Raw genomic sequence first — 14,337 nt, 5'->3', positions numbered from 1 at the left:
CATTGTCTACAGATTTATATTTTCTGAGATAAGAACAAGTGTCTTTCAGGTCTCTGGATCAAGTGACCTAAGACGGATCCTGAAGACTGAGCATGAAAAGAACAGTTAAGAACCAAACCCTTTCCTGTTCTGCCTTTTACACAGTGCTCACATTTTAACAGACAGAACGGCAGTGTGGTGGGATTAAATTTGCTGTGCTCAACCCTGTGCCCTGTAAAGGCAAAGGAAAGTGTTTCTTTTAAGGGTATTTTCCCGTCGTGTTGCTGTACTCACAGCTGGTTTTATTGCACAGTTAAATTATTTCTGTGTGTATAAATACATGAATATATATGTACACACATCCTAGGATATTCATCCTGATCCTCGCCTTTCTATTTCTTTTCCTTTCTACCTTTTAACCTGTTGCTCCATATCTCTCTTTTTGTACATGAAAACACACGCCCCCACACCAGACAGACAAATGTAGATGAGCACATGTATGTGACAGTTCATCTGACCAGAGCGAGGTTGACAGGATTCTCTGTTTTCCAAATCCAGCCACACTAACGCCCAGCTAGAATACTGGTACCTGTTTTGCAGATGAGAACAGTGAGTCTCAGAGAGAGTTACTCGTGATGACTCAGGGTGTATTGAGACCATCGCACCCGCTGCCTTCCGTTATGTGCTCTGGAGGAAAGAACTGGAAGCGCTCAGGGTTCTGGGCTCTCAAAACAAGAGGGCAAGGTGTTAGGCTGTGGTAAGTCTCAGAGAGATGAGGGCAAGGTGGAAACACTGTAGCTTCTCTTTATCAGGAGGGCGGCGAAGGTTGTCATTAGCTGGCCTTCTGAAAAGTAATGAAGCTGGGACAGCACGCTCCCCCCTCCCTTTTTTCCTTCCCTATAACTCGCTGTCTGTCTTTTGTTCACCCTCAGAAGCAGTAATCCCAGTAGACATTTTTTTTTTGTCTCTTTGATCTGTCTTGACAAATCAGTTTGGGATTTCTAAAACAGAGCAGCAGCTATGGATGAAAAAAAGAGTCAAGTGTTAACGCTATATTTGATTTTTATCACCAAGTCTGCAGCAGTTAACACTCTCCTGCCTGTCTTTTACAAGCTCTTAAATAGACAGATACGTTCTTTGCACTTGGTTTCAGTACAGGAGCTGTAGGTGAGGGTGGGGGTGGAGCAGGAAGAAGAGGGGGGTAGGGAGAAAGAAGAAGAAAGAGAATATAAAATAAGCCATTTACACTTGAAGAACTTGTTTTTGTAAGATGCCCAGGTTTATTTTTCTGCTAGAAAACGCCGTCTGTTATCACTTTCAGCCAAAGGGGATGGAGGGTGTAGTATGTGAACAGCATACAGACCCCACTGCGCTCTTCTGATTTCACATGGGGAAAAAGTGCATGAGAAGGGGGCGTAGAGCCCTCCCTGTAACTTAGGAGATTGCTAACCGTTTTGATTCTAAGAACATCCTTCTTCAAGACGAACAGGTCTACTATTGTTTAGAAGAGGTAGAATGCAAAGCAGAGAGACAGTGAGCTTGTCTACCTGACTCTTCATGATGGGGGTTGCTTCATTGGTCTATGCAGCTTTCCTGGTGTATTGAATGTTAGCTAACTTATCAAAAGAGAGAAACAGAAAGTCTGATTTAATTTCATGATCCATTCAAAAGGGAACAGTCCACCAATGTGAAAGAAAATACATGTGTGTGTGCGCGTATGTAGTGTGTGTGTGTGTGTGTGTGTATACTTTTTTTTTGCACAATTTAAGAGGAATTCTCTTACTGAACTCTAATTGATTTTAAGAGTCTCAAGTCCTATTATTCTTTTATATCATATCTACTTCCAACATCTTGTTTTAGACTAAATCATAAGACAATGCCTGAGGGCAGGTCCTGGAAAGTCCCACAGAGGAGGAGACCCAACCATGGAGAAGGGATTAAAAGGGAGGGAGGAAGGAAGGAGCAGGAGAGGTCGTGCCTGGGCAGCCCTGAGAAGGTTTTGTGGGCAGTGACAGGAAGATTTTCAGTAACTCACTTGCGAACTTGGACAGGCAGCCGAGAGTCAGAGGAATGCTTAAAGCAAAGCATTTGTTTATGAATTAATGGCAGGTAATAGAATATTCACCAGAACAAGAAAGCTGTAAGAAATAGCTTCAAAAATGAAAAAAGGACATAGGTTAATCATAGAATATGGATCAGATACAAAATTATTTGAAAGGTTATAATGTAGATACTAGTTAAATAAAAATTTATGATGGTACCATAGCAGGGAGGTGGAGAAGGAATGCCTTCATAATCACTGTAAGAGAGCTAAGTGGTCATCTTCTGTAGTATAGTTTGTCCACTATTTTAAAAATTGAGAAATAGCTACATGAACATATATGAACCGACTCAGCTGTGCCTGACTCTCTTGTTTCAAGGTCATGCTAATTTTAAATTTAGATAGACCCTGACGATGTGCATCCTTGTTATGGGTCTTCACTCTCTTGATTAGTCTACATTGACTTGGAAAGTGTGATTTTTCTTCTAATTAAAAATTATACTTTGTATAGTCCTTACCCTGTGCCATTTCCTGTACTATGTGTCTAAGTTTATGGTCTCAGGAAATCCTTAGGAGAACCAGTGACAAAGCTGTAATTGCTACCCCCGTTTACAGATGATAAACTGAGCCTCAGAAAGTGCGTAACTTCCTTTAGTTGGTATTGAGATGATGCTAGCTAGAAATATGGAAGCAACTTCCAGAAGAAATAGCAAAACGAGTTTAAAAATGTCTGGCTGTAAGAGCAGGAATTAGGAGTGGAGAGGGGACTACATCAGTTATCACTGGCAGTGTAACAAACCACCTTATAACTTAGAGGCTGAAAAAACAAACATTTTTCTCTTACATCTTCACGTTGGGCAGGGCTTGATGAGAACAGCTCTGCTCCTTGCAGGATCAGCTGGGGTGGCTTGAATGGGGGTTGGAGGGTCCACTGTTGCAGCGAATTTGGGGGAATATTAGGAAATGGAAATATTGGGAAGCGTGTACAGTTTTAGGAAGTGCATTTATGTGTGTTTATTTGTAAGTTTATTTGCATTTAAGCAGCCGTATTTGCTTTTCATCCAACATCTGATTATTCAAAGTGAGACAACATGACTAGAGTTGACCATCACATTCCAGAGCTAGTGCCAGCTTGTTCCTAGACAATCCCAGCCTCGAATTCCTCCTGTGATGGTAGAATTCATGACTATAAAAGGTTTGCAACTGTTGCAGATAAATAAAGAACACATGTGAAATTGAATATCAGAGCCAAATGCAGTGGTGGTACATGTTCACCTTTCAGTGATATATCCGAACAGGTGCTAGCAGAGCTGAGATTATGAACATCAATGAGCAGGAATCATAGCTGAGGCCCCAGGATCCCCGACACCAGCGTGACATACAGACGAGATTCCGCAGCTGTCGGACTGTCTGGTGCTGGAAGCTGCACTCCGTGACGTCACTGACTGACAGGCCTCCTCGGGGTGCCTTGGGACTTGGTTGCCATCTGGCATTGTTCCGTGTCCCTTATCTTCTGAGAGTTTTGCGGTGATTAACTGATTACACACCAGAAAAGCAGCGTAGAGGAGACAGGAGCAAGTAGCAGTCACCTCCTTCAGTTAGAGATAGAGAGGTACTCAAGCGTCGGGGAGTTAGGTGACCCGGTGTCACGGTGTCATAGATGCTGATACCAGGTCCTGTGTTCATTCATTATTTCATATTGAACCATTGTGTGTGCTGGGATCCAAGTTAAATACTGAGCTTAAGGGAATGAGTAAGATGACAGACCGCCTTGGTGGAGCTCCCAGACTTATAGAGAAAAATACATACACTCAAAATGTTGAGAGAGGCATTTAAAAAGCACAGTGAAAACATGGGAACTTGAAAGACAGGATTCAAGAAGGCAACATCTGCCTTCAGTTGTGGAACATGAGTGTGAATTTGCCCTCGTGGTGGCCTTGCATGTTTGTGTGGGACAAGGGAAGGAGAGAAGCTGGGATGTTCAGGAAGCGTGTGCAAACGTAAGGCCCAGGGATATGGCACTGCACTTGCTCCCGTGTGAGCCTTCTTCAGTCCAAAGAGTGGCTGTGTAGCTGGGCACTATACTAATTAGAATTTGCATTTTCTTTTAATTTATATTTTTATTGAAGTACAGTCAGGTTACAATGTTGTGTCAGTTTCTGGTGCACAGCACAATGCTTCAGTCAGACAGGAACATACATATATTCGTTTTCATATTCTTTTTCACCGTAAGTTACTGCAAGATACTGAATATAATTCCCTGCCTATACAGTATAAACTTACTGTTTATTTATTTTATATATATATTACTATCTGCAAATCTCGAACTCCCAATTTATCCCTTTTCCCCTCCCCCCAGTAACCATAAGTTTCCTATGTCTGTGAGTCTGTTTCTGTTTTGTAAATAAATTTGTCTTTTTTTTTAGATTCCATTTATAAGTGATATCATACGGTATGTCTATCTAAAAAAAAAAAAAAGACAAACTTATTTCTGTCAGAAAAGAGTCCAAGTCAGGTCCATTAATCCCTGTTTCCTGAGCTCTTCACACAGTGCATCAAATGCAGTAGGTCACAACGCATACTTGTCAGCTGCTTCATACTGAAGTTACGTTATGGACCCTGTTTTCAATTAATATTGTGCTGCAAACATCTCTGAATGGTAATAGCTGGTACACATTACTTTATTGACCGAATGTCTTGATTGGTGTAGGGGAAGGGGAAGCATGGATACTAACATTTAGTGGATACTGAGCAAGCACTCCACAGACATTTGTATTATCATCTTAACGACCCTGTTGGGTAAGAATTATTACTGTTGCATTTGGGGAAACTGAGTTCCATCGTGGTTAAATAATTTGCATAAATTTACATTCTTCTATATTTAGACATTTTGTTTTTTTCGGGGTTACCACTATTTCAAGAAGACATTGGGGTGCCTGACCATCCCACACATGGGCTACTCCCATCTGCAAATTAACTTTTATAGGCTTAATCTCCAGAAGTAAAGTTATGTCAAATTTGTTAAAAATACTGCCAAAATATTTTCCAAATGCGCAAGTAATCTCATTTAATTATGGATCTAATCATTGTTTTGAGAGTTACCTTCATAGGACTCATCTAGCTGGTTTATAAAACACACACACACAGAGTGCCTGAAGTATTAACCTGACTCTCTCGAGCATCGCGTAGGAATCAGCAGTGTAACACATTTTCCAGTTGCTAGTGATGACCAGTCACCGTTAGTGCTTGAGGAACCCTATTTTTGTCTTGAGCAGATCTGACATTTGAATAGCGTGGTATTTAGAAATCTAAACCACTAATCTGCCAGTAAGATAGATAAGTTTGCATTATAAAATAAGTGCAGCTTAAAATGAAGTTTCTGTTTCCCAGGAGTCTGCATCAAACCATTTCCCTCTATAACGCAACATACTGCAGTAAGCCTGGAGCCACCCTCCTAGCTGGGAGGAGCAGCTGCATTCACAGCGACATTTATCCCTCGGAAAGGCTCAGTAACATAAGTAACAACTGAAAATTGTTCAATTTCAATGACTTCAAACATGCTCTTTTCTCATTCTGGACGGGGAAAAAACCTACTGTCTTACATATTTTATCCTAAGTTCATGGAAAATTCGGTATACCTGTTAAGAGTAGAAAGTAATTTCAGACCCAGCGTAGTGCAGGTGGGAAGGGAAACTGCGTTGGGGAGGTCAGGGGAAACCGTGGTCCAGAGAAACTGTGTGGAATCAGTGTTGGGTTCTTGGCTCCCTGCGGGAGATGGCAGCCTAAAATCAACAGAGGCTGTTTGGGCAAGAGTCCCCAGCTCAGTACATGGCATGGGGTGGTTTCCCCAAAAGATGGGGACGCATGGTGGGTGGAAAGAGCATCGGCTTTGATCCACTCTCCCTGCTAATTGGCCCGTCACTTGTCCTCTCTGGATGGGGGTATTTCAGTCTGTTTCACGTGGAGGCTGTGATAGGTGAGGTCATGCTAGATCCTCAGGCACAGAAAGGTGTCAGGAAGTGGAGTCAGCTCTTTTGGGCAGGAGTGGCACACAAGTCGACACTCCAGTTCTGCTCCACGAAGTCCCACTCCCTGCCTCGTGGGAGAGGTACTTTCAAGATCTCAGTCACATCCTTCTGCCTGGTGCACGGGTACCGTCTTGCTGTTAGTGAAGCTGCCTCTCACTCCCAGGGCCCCAGGCCCGCTTTCAGACGGGGGGCGATTTCCCCGGGATGTGTCCCCCAGCCTGGCATCCGTGAAATCCATCTGTCTTCCATTCTGGTATCTCTTCCAAAATGTCTCGTCCAGATCTTTCCGTGTCTCACTGCTGATCCAAATTGTATTTCATTATTACTAAGTAGAACTATAATCAACCCCTGGGGTCCCAGAAGGCACCAACAAAACCAGGATACAAACACCAGCATTTGAGGTATAAACGCAAGTATCGCCTTTATATGGACCCTCTGTCAGATGCTGCCATTGCCACTGCCTCCTCCCCCTTCTGTAGCCCTTTCTTCGTCCCTCAGAGACTGCTTATCCTGAACACTTGAACTTCTCTGCCTGTGGGCTGTTTCCTGGCTCACAGCACACTCAGTTTCTGGGGAGTTAATGCCGGGGACAGCGGCTGTCACCCAGTCCCCAGTGGGGCCGCGCGGGCAGGTACCCCGGCGGTGGACGGTGGGGCGGGGGACTCAGGCTCAGGCCCTCCAGCCGGCTGGGAGCTGGGTTCCCGGAGCGGCCCCTGCTTGGCGCCACGGCCACGGCTGCTTGGCTCCTCTTCCCTGCCTCATTTGCCCTCGAATCCTTGTCTTGGGGTCTGATTTGAGAGAGAAGCCAAAACCCGACCAAAGCCACCCGTGATGAGGGACAACACACCTCAGTCTCCGGAGGCGCCCCACCCTCCCTCCTGTCTGCCTGGTTCTCCTGTCCTTGTTCTCTCTGGACGCCGTGGATCGCAGGCATTGGACTGGCACCCAGGTAGTATTTACTGAATTAATGTTAGTGTCCTCAACAGAAGTAAGTGCAGTAGTCCTGCCATTTATTGAGATGTTTTCCTGTGTCAGGTCGTGGCACTCAGTCTGTCATTCATGTGAATTCACTAATCATCCCTTAAGCTTCGAATAAAATTCTCTTATTATCCTTGTTTTAGAGAATGAGAAAACTGGGCTTTGGTTGAGGTGAGCTGTGGCGTCAGGCGGGTCTGGCTTCAGCCACACTCGGCGGGCATTTCAACCTGCCCGGCACAGTTCAGGACAGATGTTCCTTGACTTAGGGTAAACCTACTCGAAGTGGGAAATACACTCAGTACGCCTCCCCTGCCGAACATCATAGTTCAGCCTCGCCGACCTTGAACATGCTCAGAACACTTACGTTAGCCTAGAGCTGGTCAGAATCATCCAACACAAGGCCTGTTTTATAATCCAGTGTCAGGTATCTCATATAATTCACTGAATACTGTACTGAACGCGGGAAACGAAATGGCGGTCTGGGTTTAACGTGTACAAACACTGACTTGTGTGGGTGGCTTGTGCACCCTGGTGACCACGTGGCTGGCCAGGAGCTGCATTCCCTGCTGCTTCCCAGCGCACACTGCCTCCCGCCAGCCCGGGAGGTCCGAACCCCAAATTCAAAGTACAGTTTCTACTTGAATGCATCTCACTTCTACCCGTCGTAAAGCTGAAAAATCGTAAGTCAAACCGCTGTAAGTTGGGGTCATCTGTAATTGGTCATTGTTGGCTGAGGAAGAGGCATTCGTGGGACAAGGGCTTGGCTGACCTTTCCTCTCTCTATCAGCTCTTTAAAGCTGATGTTTCAGTTTAGTTTGAGAGCATTTTCTCCTATCTTGGCATCTTACCGTCTTGTCCTCTGAGAGTTACCGCAAGTGATAATGGCGAAGGCTCACTTCTCAACACCTCCCTCCTCACCCGCTTTGGAAGCTGGCAGGCTGTGTGGTAAGCCCTGTGTGGGCAGACTCAAGACAGCACCTCTCCAAGGGTGTGGAGAGAAGGGACCCCTCCTACACTGCTGGTGGGAATGTAGTTTAGTGCAGCCATTATGGAAAATAGTGTGGAGATTTCTCAAAAGCCTAAAAATAGAGTTACCCTATGATCCAGCACTCCCACTCCTGGGCATATATCTGGAGGGAACTCAAATTTGAAAAGATACGTGCATCCCCGTGTTCATTGCAGCACTGCTTATAATAGCCAAGATGTGGAAACAACCTAAATGTCCATTGAAAGAGGACTGGATAAAGAAGTTGTAGTATGTTTATACAATGGAACACTACTCAGCCATAAAAGATAGTAAAATAATGCCATTTGCAGCAATGGATGGACCTGGAGATTGTCCTTCTAAGTAAGCCAGAAAGAAAGAAAAATACCATACGATACCACTTAAATGTGGAATCCAAAAAAAAGAAGACAAATGAACTTATTTACAAAACAAGCTTTCTCACAGACTTGGAAAACAAACTTACGGTTACCAGTTGGGGAAGGGGGTGGGATGAGATAAACTGAGTTTGAGGTCTGCAGATACTTATATGTGTGTGTGTGTGTGTGTGTGTGTGTGTGTATATATAATAAACAAGTTTATACTGTACAGCACAGGGAACTGTATTCAATATCTTGTAACTTATGGTGAAAAAGAATATGAAAACGAATCTATGTATGTTCATGTATGACTGAAGCACTGTGCTGCACACCAGGAATTGACACAACATTGTAAATCAATTATAGTTTAACAACAACAACAACAAAAAACCCTCTGCTTTCACTATCTTGTAATTACTAATAAATTTAAACAAGAGGCCCTGAATTTTGTTTTCCCACTGAGCTGCACAAATGACTTAGCTGTTTCTTAGTAGCAGTGAGATTTCCCTCAAAAGATGCCCATGTAAGAATCGGGAGGAAGTCATTTATCTTTGAGGTGACTTGTGAATTCAGATAAGGAGCATTTAATGACAATGAATTTATCTCTAAACTCATCCACCCTGTACTCTCATCTCATGTCAGTACTATAAAGATTCAACAATTTTTTGCAGCCCCCAAAAAGGGTAACCCACAAATGTGCCTGAGCTTGAATTTTTTTTACCTCCCAGGGAAGTACAGGCTCAGAATTAAATTTAATTTGATTTTGATAGATAATGAGGCACTTTTTAAATGTTGGATGGTGGAACAGGGAACATAACCCCTGCACGTGTTTCAAACAGCAGATCGATCTGATGAAGAATTTTCCAGACAGTCAAGAACAGTTATAAGTGCGTGAACACCTAGTTGATTGACTGTTAAATGGAGGGTAGCTGGGGATTACATCTGTTCAGCAGACTCTGTTGTAGCCACATCGTCAAAGCGGTGTTAGCGTGGGCTGTGAGCCAAGAGGAGGGGAGCTGCGTACCAGGGACCAGGCTCTGGAGGCGTTCGTTAAAATCGGATGCTGTCAGGCATTTTGAGTGATGAGCTGGAACAGGAAGCAATTGTCATTTGTTCAGATCTTTTCGGGGAAGCTGGATGTGTGAACAAGAAGGGTCTGGAGAGGATCTTCGTCAGTGGTGAAGTGATGCATCAAAGGGGAGACTTTGATGCCCAGAGGCCCAAGAAAACACATGTGTCAAAATCAAAAGTGAAGCCCATGTTGATTTTTTTTTTCCCCTTTGACATCAATTGTCTTGCTCATGGAAAATTAATCTGTCAGGGTCCTGCTATCTTGTATGGTTGGAAATTAAGACACAATAGAGAATGTCTATATAATCTAAGAGAATTGAACCATGCTTTTCCCTTTATAAATTGAGCGGGTAATCTGTTGCGTACCCATCTGAACAACCCTCTGCTGTGTGCAGGGGGCTGTAAGAGAGCACAGAGATGAATCAGCCTTGTAATCAAAGCCCTGTCTTTCAGAGACATAAAGACACGGACAAAAAAGAGGGGGAAATTCATGCCAAGTGAAAGGCACTGTGAAAAATGCTTACAGTTGCTGTGAATCCAGGAGCCTTACTCCTTCCTGGGGAGATTGGAGGATTAGGGGCGAGCTGATGGACGATGATGCGGCCTTCTTGCTGGGTGTTAAGATACTGGACGAGATTGCCTTCTCACTGCTAGTGGGGAAGAGCCATTCTAGGTACAAGAAGCAACTTTCATAAAGACGTGGAGGCCGTGACGAGCGGGCACACAGGAACGTCTCTAGGCAAGGTCAGCGACCCAGCGTGCTGGAGCGTGCGGGTCTGAAGCACGTCACGGAGTGGGGGACCGCAACAGGGACAGCGTTCTCATCCCTGTGGGTGGCACTAACGCTTCAGTTGTCAGTTTGTTTAATTTTTGGAGGCCTAAAAAGCTCTTGACGTTCTTATGTTCATATTCATTCCACAAAGGAAGACACTAGAGTTTGCTATATTTTTTAATGAAATGTTATTTTGGGACAGTTTAGGTTTACAGGATTATTGAGAAAATAATGCAGAGCGTTCTCATGTGTGTCACACCCAGCTGCCCCCGTGGTTACTATCCTGTGTGAGTTTGGCACACTTGTCACAGTCAATGAACTGGTGTCCATGGATTCTTGCTCACTGAAGCCCACACTTTACTCTGATTATTACCTGTCTGTTTTCTGTTCCAGGATCCCATCAAGGATACCACATTGATTAAAGAGTCTTGTCTCCTGAGGGTCCTCTCGGTTGTGAAAGTCTCTCAGACCTTCCTGGCTTCTGATGACCTTTGCAGTTCTGAAGGTTGATGCTCAGGGACTTCGTAGCATACCCCTCAAATGAGATTTTTCTGCAGTTTTCTGCATAAGGAGACCGAGGTTGTGGGTTTGGAGAGGAGATCACAGGGTCAAGTGCCATCTTCACTGCATCATGTCAAGTGCACCCTCCCCACACAACGTACCACTGTCAGTTGTTGGCCTGGCGACCTGGCCGAGCCGTGCGCCAGCTTTATCTGCGGCAGAGGTCCCCGTGTCTGTCCTCCCTGAGTCTGGACTCTTCGAGGACGTTACTATGCTCAGCCTACGCTTCGGGAGTGAGGAGCTAGGTTCTGCCTGCGTCTGTTTCCAGGCACAGTGTCCTGTGCCACTGATCTGTGAGTCTGTTCTGTCAGTAGTACCGGGCTGTCCTGATGAGTGTGGTCTTCCAGGAAGTCTTGCCTTCAGTGGGGACTCTTCCATCTTCACTATTCTCCAGTGTTTGGATGCTTTGTCAAGGTCTTCAGTTTTTCCATTAAACTTTACGGTCAGTTATCATGATCTACAAAATAGACAACTTGTAGCCAAAAGAATAAATGTGATAATTTAAAATACTAGAGGTAATTGACAGCGATGCAGGGTAGAGAGTGACTGGGTGGCTGATTTAGCCAGTGTTCCTAGGGAAGGTCTCTCTCCCTCGGAGATGGCATTTGAGATAAGTGAATGAGGAGAGACGGAGCAAGTCCTGTCAAGTTCAAGGAAATGGATTTCCAGCAGAGACTGAGGATTGAGGGTACTGAGTAAGGTTCAGTTTGCTTTTTTTACCAGCTGCAAGGAGGCCAGCGTGGGTGCTGCTAAGAGAGCTGGGGCAGTTGCAGATGAAGCTGAGTGAAGCTGGAACACTAGGCAGAGACCCTGACACTTAGCACGGGCAATTACTGACAGGTTTCAGGGAGGAGCGGGGTCGGAGTGACCCTAAGCAGCAGCTTGGCGGAACCCAGGCAGGGGCCCTAATACTCGATTAAAATTCACATGTGACAGATAATCTCTTGCATTGAGTTCAAAGTTTTTCCCAGTCATTTTTTTCCCCTTTGCAGCAGTTACAAAGGTAGGCTAGAAAAAGTGAATGAACATAATTTAGAGAACTTTCTACTTTCCAGTATGAACCAAAGTTTCCAATAATCATAAATATTTGCTTTACTTGCAGAAGACAGATTACACATGTAGGGCAGTGAGTGTCCATGTAATCTGAGACGTTCTTCACAACCTTGGACTTGTTTGTGCAGTCCTCTTCTTAAGTTTTTTACTCCTTTTATTATACCTCTCTCCTACCCTCTGTCTCTCTTCCTCCTTCCTTCTGTCCTTCCTCTCTAGTCCCCTCTTTCTCTCTAAATCTAGTTCTTTCGTTTGTTCTTTTCTTTCTCTCTTCTCCAAGAACCTCCAAAGGTAGATCTGTTAGCCTTGCAGCATTATTTTGACTATAGAAACTTGATGCTTAAAGATGTAGAGTTATTTGCTATTCCCCCAACTCCTTCTGCCCCCTGTCCATGCTGCTTTGTTTCTTCTGGACTGTCTCCATCAGGGCCCTTCCTACAGAAAAGATGCTGGAGGAGCCAGTTCCAGTGCTGTCTTCTCTACCAACCACTTGCTGAGAATCAAAATGCCAGAGGTGACTCCTGACCCGGGTGCTGCTGGATCTGAGCTGCTCTTTGAGGAGGTCACTGTGACACTGGTGTCTGGGACAACAGCGAGATAAAGAAGAGGGAATATAGTTCAGGTCAGCAAGACTCAGAAACCATTATTTTTGAAAGCCTAAGAGCCATCTCCCCCAACTCTGCAGTTTTACAGCTTTTCACAACTCATGGGGGCATCAGAGGCACATGTGGTCAGTAATTTGATCTCTTAATGAGAACAAATGAGTCCTGGGTGTTGGGTGGTGGCGGGTTGAGTCTCTGTGATGACGACAAAATCACTAGCTTGGTCTCTGGAGCTGAAAGACTACCAGGTAAACCGGGCTATGAGCCACACACATTCAATTTACGCAATTGCATTTGGACATGTGATGAGTCTATCTGAAAATGGGATCAGTCAGGAAGAAAAATGGACTTTGTGAGGCTGAACGAATAAGTTGCTCACCAAAAACTGAAATTGCCAGTTTTTCCCTGAGTTCTTAGATGAAGCTGTCCATGTCTCTGAAGCTCTGGAGAGTTCTTCCCTCGTTTTCGCCCCTTGTGTCAAATTTAAGTGTGTGTGTGTGTGTGTGTGTGTGTGTGTGTGTTTACACCTAACTCCTGCACAGATCCTGCTGTACGTGGCACGGAGCACTTGTAATCTTGTCCTGCACGGCACAGGTGGCGGGGCTGTGCCCCGTCTCTTTCTCAGTCTCTCTCTCTCTCTCACTTGTACTCCCCTCACCCTTCTCAGTCTAAATCAGACTGAACAAAAATGAAATCCGCCTTGGCAAGCGACTGCATTTCATGAACCCAACGAGGTAATGCTGGGGCTCTTTGGAACCATGGATTAACCAACTTTGTATCTTGGATGTTTGTGAAAGTGTGGTTTCTTCCTCCCCCATCCCTCAGTCACAGCTAACCTGAAATATGCATTGTCATCCTTGCTTCTAAGGGCACAGAGCCCTTGGTTTTGAGCCAGATTGTCCTCTAATGTATTTTCAGTTACTGGGGCAGCAACTGCAGGGTGAGACTCCCTCTTTAGAATTGTACTCATAGTAGGAGCAGTAGGTGCAGCAGTGGTGATAACATACACACTTTGTTGGGCCATAATTACCACACTTAGTACCCAGTTGAATCCTTCTGTTCATCCTTTACGACAGCCATCGCTGCTCCTGTTGAGACAGGGAGCTCAGGCCCAGAGAGCACGTAGGACACGACTCGTAACTACTAGAGCCTAGATCCAGCCGCAGAGCTGCTCCAGGTTCCATCTTAATCCCCCGCCATGTTGTCAGTCAGGACCTTTAGAAGCAGCTCTTGCCTCTAAAATATGTTAACATACTTATGATTCTTGTAGGTCATATGACAGTGGGTGGGCCTGGGGCTTGCTTTAGAAGGCGACCACACCCAGGGCACGTGCGCCGTGAGCGAAGGAGCATCGTGACCTGTAACGGGGCGAGGGGAGAACACACTGCTGTGGGGGGGGAGGCTTACTTATGCCCAGAACCGAGATCTCTTGCTTTCCACGTCGATTGAATGTCATGATGTGTGTGTTTCATCTGGTAGGATTCTTAAAATTTGACCTCACGTGTACAGTATATTGCATATAAACACACATGCACCACACGCTCTTTCTTTCAGTAAGCCCCGTCAAGCTCAGTACTGGCTGAGGCTGTCTGGGAGGCCCTACCGTGCCCCACATTTAACCAGATCTGTTTTCTAGGGACATTCTTCTGAATCTTCTTCACAGGACACACGAGCCAGAACTTCACAATAAGCCACCCTCTTTTTAATTCCAGGATCTCTGTACTCTACACTTCGTCTTCTGTGTCCTCATCCGCGCTCACCACCCGCCTCCCCGCGCTGCTGGCAATCCCCGTGCATCCCAGGCGCTGAAGGAGTGAGGAGGTCCTGAACTTCAGACAGCAGCCTTCCTCGGCAGGCCATCCAGCCGAACCGGTCTGGCCGGTGCACCAGCCG

This window comes from Vicugna pacos, chromosome 17 (genome assembly GCF_048564905.1).
Source record: "Vicugna pacos chromosome 17, VicPac4, whole genome shotgun sequence".
Classification (NCBI taxonomy): Eukaryota; Metazoa; Chordata; class Mammalia; order Artiodactyla; family Camelidae; genus Vicugna; species Vicugna pacos.
The sequence above is the reverse complement of the archived record's forward strand: the minus strand, read 5'-3'. Positions refer to the sequence as shown.